Consider the following 8,255-nt stretch of genomic DNA (forward strand, 5'->3'; position numbering starts at 1 on the left):
CACCTGAGGTGTAGGCTGAGTAAAGGTAGTCCCCAGGGGGTGGGGGGAGCTCACTTCTTTTGCTCCTCATTTGGTCCAATATTGTCCTTCTTTCAATCAACCTTAGTGCCTGAAATTCTCTACCTTACAGTTTTCAGTATTTTTTCCTAAATTCTCCTTATATCCGCTTATAAGGCACAGCCCTCCCATGGAGCCCAGCAGTTATTCTTTCCACAGTGCATATATTCAGGGCCACATTAATCCAATCCCTCTTGCATGGAATCTGAGGACATTTCCACTTCATCACTAGGCAGGCCCATGCTGCGAGCAGCAGGGGTGCTGCCAGCCCTGTCAACCTGCTCAATTCCCCCTCCACTTCCTCCAGCCCAAACAGAATCAAGAGGGGAGTTTTGGATTGGTGGATCCCCTCTAATTCTTTAATGCAACCCAGTACTTCATCCCAGAACACTTTAATTCGAGGGCATCCCCACCACATGTGCCAGTAGTCCGCTCTGGCTCTGCATGAGCATCAGCAAGTGGGGCTTGCTGTCTGAAACATCTTTGAGAGCCTAACTGGGTCATATTGCCATCCATGGAGGAGCTTCATAGCATGCAATTTATATTGGCACGAGATTGATACCAAAGTGGCAACTTTACATAGTTTTCTCCAGCGGTCTGGGTCTAATTCCCTCTCCAAATCTCTTGCCCAGGTCCGTCTCAATTTCTCGGTGCACCCGGTCCCTGCCTGCACCAGTTCCCCATACATTTCCGTACTTTTATCTAAGATTTTCTCAAAGGGAGTGAGGTCCCTCTGTATTCCACCCTTCCACATTCCCTCCATCAGCACCCCCTTCAGCTGAAGGTATAGGAACACAGAGAGAGTGCCAATGCCCAGCGACCCCCCCAGGTCTGTTATAGTGATAAATGTGCCGTCCCTCCACAGTTGGCCAACTTGTTTTAGGCCTGCCTCAAACCATGCTTGAAATCTTTCAGGGGTCGGTATCACATCTCTTACCCCGGGCGCCCACAGGTGGCTCATGGGGGAGGGCCATGTTGTTACACCCTGCATTTCCGCACTCTGTCGCCATATGGTGCCCACAATCGGGTGGTCCCTTATTCTACGGGGGAGCTGGCTTCTTGGGACATGGATAGCCATTCCCCCACAGTAGCGGGGGATCGATAAAGATTGTTTAGAGCAACATATTGTAAGTCCCTCTGCATTCTAAGGTGGGGTATGAGGACCCTCAGCTGGGATTCTTTGTAGTAGAGTTTCATATTCGGGAGCCCCACTCCACCCCTCTCTTTCGGTAAGGTGAGAGTCTCAAAGGATATTCTCACTTTTTGCCAGAGGAATCTCAACATCGCCACCTTTATCTCCCGGAAGAAGCCCTCAGGGACCCGGATCAGGAGCATATGAAACGCATAAAGAAACCTTGGGAGGCAAACCATTTTAAGGGCATTTAGGCGTCCAAGCCATGATATGGTCAGTTTTCCCCATCATTTTCCCAGGTCAGCCCGAAATCTATCCACGAGTGAGGGGAAGTTGGCATCAAAGAGGCCTCCCGTGACCCTCGTAAGGTTTATCCCCAAGTACCTCAGCGTGTCCAGGTTAACCAGTATCCCCAGTGAGGTAAACCTACCTATGTCTCCGTCCCTGTCTTTGCCCAATGGAAAGAGAACTGATTTAGCCTGATTGATCTTAAAACCGGAGAGGGCTCCATACTGTTTGAGCAACCTGAGAACCCGAGATATGGAGGCCAGGGGGTTCCTTACGTGCAGGAGCAGATCGTCAGCGTATAATGTAACCTTGTAATTCCCCTCGCCCCCACCATGATTCCCTCTACCAGGGGGTCCTCTCTGATCCTCTGGGCTAGGGGCTCCAAGTAGAGCGCAAATAGAGTCATGGAAAGGGGGCAACCCTGTCTCACAACCCTGCTCAAGGTGAACCACCAGGAGTACCCACCATTCACTGCCACGCATGCCTGGGAGGATGCGTAAACTGCCAATATGCCCTGCTTGATCTCAGTTCCCAGGCCTACCTTGATGAGCACCTCGCTGAGGAAACCCCACTCCACCCTATCAAAAGCCTTCTCGGCATCCACCGAGAGGAGGGCGGGATCTCCAACCATCACCCTAGCCCTGTGGATCAGGTGCAGGGTTTTCCTCATTGTATCCACCCCTTGCCATCCCTTAATGAAGCCCCCTTGGTCCGGGTGGATTAGTTGGGGCATATACCCCTCCAGTCTAGCGGCAAGCACACTTGTATACATTTTGGCATCGATATTCAGAAGGGAAATGGGGCGATAGGATCCGCATAGCCGGGGATCCCTGCCCTCCTTGTCTATGACTGTTATTAGTGCACGTGAGAATGAATTTGGGGCTTCCCCGTCTCTAGGATGTCGTTGAACAGTTCTACCAAGAACGCGAGTAGGGGGGTAATGAAAGTCTTATAAAAGCCTGCAGAAAATCCATGTTCCCTGGGGGCCTTTCCCAGAGGTAATCTCACCACTGTCCGCTTAATTTCTTCTGCTGTTATTGGGGCCTCCATCCAGCACCTCGGCTTCCTGCAAGGACAGCCTAGGCATCCGGGTTTCGGCTAGGTATGCAGTTGTATCTCCCGTCTCAGGGCTGGCTTCCGTTCTGTACAGCTTTTCATAAAAAGCAGCAAATGCTTCTTGGATGCCCTCTGGCCCTGTGACCTGTGTATTCCCCTCCCCATCCAAAGCCTTCACCCACCTTTCAGCCCGCTGTCCTCTCAGCCTGGCGGCCAGCAGTGCGTCCGCCTTGTCGCCTTTCTCATAAAACCTTTGTTTCAGGGATAGCAGTTTTCTGGTTATTTGACCTTCCTCTAAGAGTCTAAGCTCTTTCCTTTTCCCCATTTGCCGCCACAACCCACTCTTCCCATCCCTCAGTGGCTTCACAAGCCCTTTTGTCGAGTTGGGAGAATCTCAGCCCTCATCCTGTTTTCCGTTACTGCCTGCTCGCTCTTTTTCCTAGCCCCTTCCCTGATCAGGATCTCTCTCCATGTTGCCTTCCCTGTTTCCCACACCACTTTCTTCGAGACCTCTGCCGTATTGTTTGTTTCAAAATATTCCCCAATTTCTTTGGCCATTTCCGCATTGAACACCGGATCCTTCCATAGGGATTCATTACATCTCCATATTGACCCCCTGGGTGCCAGGCCTTGCCATTTCAGGTCCACTGTTACCAAATCATGATCTGATCAAGTGATTGGCGAGATCTCAGCCCCCAGTGCTTCCTCCCACAGGCCCCTTGAGATACACAAGTAGTCGATTCTGGTGAAAGTACCATGCGGTGCCGAGTAAAAGGTGTACCCCCTCTCATTTGGGTGAAAGTGACGCCATATGTCCTGCCGCCTGTAAACCTCCAGCATATAGGGCCTCCCTGTAGCCCTGTCTTGGGAGTTCCCGTGTCCCTGGCAGCCCTACTTGTCTGTCTAACTTGACATCGGCCCATATATTGAAATCTCTTCCCAGTATTATGTGCTCAGAGGCTTCCATCATTATCTTCGGGAGAGCTTTCTTCAGAAACCTCAGTTGACCCTGGTTTGGGCCATACATTGTGGCTAATGTAAATCCTACCCTCCTAAAGGTGCCAGAAACCAGGAGGCCCCTTCCCTACACATCTGCCCACACCTTCGAGACGTCCATTCTCAGGCCCTTACTTATGAGAATTCCCACTCCCGCTTTCCTCAAGGGCTCGGACCCCCTATATTCCTGGCCTAACGCACTACCAGGGACCCTCTGTTCCTGTCACCGGGCTCGGTGATATCTTCGTCCAAAAGTGTAGTTTCTGAAATCTCCCCCTCCCCCGACTCCTCACCTTCTTCTTCCTTCCAAGAACCCTTCTCTTCTTTTCTTCGAGTTGACACCTTTTTTTTTATGAAGATAGGGACGACCCCGGAAGGAAGCCACCGTGCCCCCTAAACAAGGGAGACCAGGGGGTCCACCCCCCGGGATCGACCAAGAGGGGAAAAAGCCCTTAGGCACAAAAAACCCCTGTAGTATAGTTGGGTGTCTTGTAGGCGTGGATCCAGAAATACTTGCAAGGAAAGAACTGGTGGAAAGTGGCTGGAGGCAACCAATGGAGGAAATATTCAGAACACAGGCAGTCCAGGAAGCGGTCCGAGGATCTGGTACACATGCAAGGAGAGGAAGTAACAAATCCAGCGAGCAAAGGCAGTCCAGGGGAACAGGCCGGAGTCTGGTACACGGGAGGTCACAGCAGCAATAAAGAAGGAAGGCGTGGTAAGAGCGGAAAGCTGAACAGACAAGAAGAAAGTGGTAAGTGAAGATGGGAAGGAGGGAGGGTAAGCAAGATGGAAGGAGGGCAAGGGAGACGGGTGGAAGAAAGCAAAACCCAAGAGGGTGAAAGAAGGGCAGATAGAACTAGAAGGAATATCAGAAGGGGCCAGACAGGGTACGAGGACCCGGCCAGCAAATCACGAGAGACTCGTAAGGAAGCCACAGGCAGCAAGCAACACAGCTAACGGAACGAAACCGGAAGCGTTGCGACGCATCCGTGAACCGGAAGTGGCTGGTAAAATACCGGGCCGCGGAGCGCCCAACCAATCACAATCATAGGAAGGGAAACCAGGAACCAGGGGGCGTGGCCGAAGCGAACAGCGCTAAGTTCCGCGTCGCCAGCGGCTCCATAGACGCCAGGAACTTGGCGGTATGACAGTATGCCCCCTCCTATAAGCACCTCCCCCTGGTTTCCCTGGATGGAAGAAGTGGTATTTACGAAGTAGGACAGGAGCATTAATGTGTGTGATGGGTTCCCAAGAGTTTTCCGAGGAAGGGTAGCCCTTCCACTTAACCAAATATTGCAGCCTGCCCTTATGGTACCTGGAGTCACAGAGTTGGGCGACCTCATATTCAGCTCGAGTGGAACCCTGGGGAATCGGGGACTGTCTAATCTGTCCTGTCCATGTATCAGCATGAAATGGCTTGAGTTGAGAAGCATGGAAAACAGGGTGAACCCTTTTTAGGTAGTTGGGTAGCCTTAAGCGAAAAGCCACAGGATTGATTTTCTGTATAATTTCATATGGCCCTAGATATTTGGGAGATAACTTGGAGGGATGTACCCAACGAGGTAAATATCTAGTGGAGAGCATGACTTGGGTACCCACATCCCATCCTGGTACAGGTCTACGATGTTTGTTGGCCTGAATGCAATACCGGGCTTAGGCTGACTTAAGGCCTTCCTCTACCTTCTTATGTGTCTCTCTAAGGAGGGAGAGGGAATAATCTACTGATGGTACGTTAGTGGAGAGGCCCGAGACAGGAAGAATGGAGCGAGGGTGAAACCCATAAGTACCAAAAAAAGGACTGAACCCCAGAGCGGCATGTGTGGAGTTATTGTAAGAGAATTCAGCTAGAGGGAGTAGCTTGCACCAGTTGTCTTGTTGGGAGTTGACAAAGCATCTTAAATACTGTTCCAGGGTTCCGTTCAAGCGTTCAGTTTGCCCATTGGATTGTGGATGGAATCCAGAGGTGAGAGCTCTTTCAATACCGAGTCTGATACACAGGGCCTTCCAGAACTGGGAGGTGTACTGACTACCCCGGTCTGAAATTATCTTGTTAGGTAGACCGTGTAACCGGAATATGTCTTGGAGAAACACTTCCGCCATCTTGGCTGCAGTAGGGACGCCAGGCAATGGGGAGAAGTGAGCCAATTTGGTAAATGAATCCACTACCACCATGACACAGGTACATCCTTCAGACGGAGGTAAATCTACTATGAAATCAGTGGATATCGTATTCCAGGGACCCTTGGGTACAGCGTTTGGTTCCAGTAGACCAATTGGTCTTTTACGGGATGACTTACTCCTCAGTCAGATGATACATGACTGAACGTACTGCTCTACATCCCTTCTCATGGTAGGCCAGTAGAAATGTCTTTGAAGATAGTCGTGAGTGCCAGCCACTCCCCTGTGTCCTCCTAGTTTGGAATCATGACACCAGATAAGTGCGGTCTTTCGAAAAGCCGGAGTGGGTAGATAAGGTTTTCCCCCTACAAGATAAAGTCCGTTCCTGATTTCATAAGTCAGATCTTTAGAGTGTCTTTCAACTTCAAAACGACCTCCAGAATCCTCCTGTACCTGCTGAAGGAATTTAGAAATAATTCCAATAGTCCTGGACTGGGGAAACATCCGTTCAAGATGCGTCTCTGACTCTGGCAGGTAATCACACCGGCGGGAAAGAGAGTCGGCTACAATATTCGTCTTGCCAGGGATATAGGTTATGTGGAATTCGAATTGGGCGAAGAAGTGAGCCCATCGGGCCTGTCGAGTATTGTAGCACTCAAACTGTTTGAGAACCTGTAAATTCTTATGATCGGTCCTTATGGTGAATGGGAACCTTCCTCCTTGAAGCAGATGGCGCCATTCTACACAGGCCGCTTTCATGGCTAGAAGCTCTCGCTCAATTACCGAATAGTTCCTTTGACTGGAGTTTAGGGTCTTTGAGAAATAAGCCACCGGATGTTCTGTACCCTGAATCTCTTGAAGAAGTACTGCCCCTATTGCGGCTGAAGAGGCGTCCGTCTCTAGAACGAAGGGTAGATGTTGGTTTGGTTGTTGTAAAATGGGTGCTGAACAGAAAGCTTCCTTCAGAGTTCCAAAGCTGTCTTCCGCCTCTGCTGTCCATTTAAATGGAGTTGCAGACTTCTTTAAGAGCGAGGTGATGGGTAGTATCTTTTGAGAGAAATTAGGGATGAATCTCCGGTAGAAGTTTGCTAACCCCAGGAATTTCTGTACCTCTTTGATTGAGGTGGGTGAGGGCCATTCAATGATGGAAGACACTTTGTTAGGATCCATGGAGATACCGTGGTCTGACAGAATGTATCCTAAATAAGGAATGGAGGAGGCAGAAAACACACGTTTGGCGAGTTTGACAGACAACTGATTTCTCTGTAGCCTTCTGAATACTTCCCTGACATGTTCCACATGGTCTTCAGGTGTACGAGAGTATATCAGAATGTCATCTAAATAAACCAATGTGGTTTGACAGAGGAGATCGGAGAATAGTCTGTCCATAAATCGTTGGAATACCGACGGGGCGTTTACCAATCCGAACGGCATTACCTGGTATTCAAAAAGTCCGAAAGGAGTCCGGAATGCTGTCTTCCATTCGTCTCCTTTCTGCACCCTGAGTAAGTGATAAGCATTCCTCAGGTCGAGTTTGGTAAAGATGGTCGCACCCTGTACAGCTTGTAGGATATTGGTTATCAATGGCATAGGGTACCGGTCTTTTATGGCAACCTTGTTTAGGCCGCGATAATCTATACACGGCCTCAACTCCTTAGAATCCTTTTTTGAGATGAAAAACAGGGATGCCCCTGCAGGGGACTTCGAAGGTCTTATGAGCCCGTTCTCCATGTTGTTGGTCAGGTACGTTCGGAGGTATTGTTTTTCTTATAATGACAGTGGAAACATCCTACCGAAGGGTACCAATGCACCTGGGATGAGATCTATGCAACAGTCTTCAGGCCGGTGTGGAGGGAGCTCGACGGGTATCTTTTCAGTTGCCATTTCATTGAACTCCTTCAGGTAGTGTGGAAGACAGTGCACCGTTCTCACTTCGCAGCTATTAGTGGTCTTGACGGTCTCGAATCTAGGTTCTGGTAAGCATTCCGATTTGCATAGTGAGGACTGAAAACTAAGTAAGTTTCTAGACCAGTCAATACAGGGGTTGTGTCTGCGTAGCCAACAGATACCCAGAATAAGAGGGAAGTGAGCAGCCCTGATAATATCGAGTGTGATGCTTTCGGTGTGTTGTTGGATGGACAAAGTAAGTGCTTTGGTGGTGTGAGTGATCAAACCCGAGCTCAAAGGTTCGCCATCCACTCCTTCCACCTTTTGGTCTTCTCGTTTAGCTATCCTCTTGACTCCATGTCGTTCTGCCCAATGGGTATCTATGAAGTTCTCTGCTGCTCCACAGTCGAGTAGGGCTAAAGCGGTTACTTCCTTGAGGCCTACTCTGAGAGAAACTGTGAGCACCATCAACCGGGAGTCCTCAGATGTTTCTGTAGAGGATACAGAAAGTGGCGCATAGGGACTAAGAGCAGCCCCTCGGTAATGTGTCCCAATGTTTACCGAGGGCGAGCGTTTCCCGATCTTCTGGGTGGTACTTCAGGACAATCTCTTAATAAATGTAATGAAGATCCGCAGTACATACACAAGGAACCCTCCCTGCGCCGTTTCCTTTCTTCCGGTGTGAGCGGCGCTCTGGTGGTTCCAATCTGCATGGGTT

The sequence above is a fragment of the Ambystoma mexicanum genome, chromosome 8, assembly GCF_040938575.1.
Source record: "Ambystoma mexicanum isolate Mex_15411 chromosome 8, UKY_AmexF1_1, whole genome shotgun sequence".
NCBI lineage: Eukaryota > Metazoa > Chordata > Amphibia > Caudata > Ambystomatidae > Ambystoma > Ambystoma mexicanum.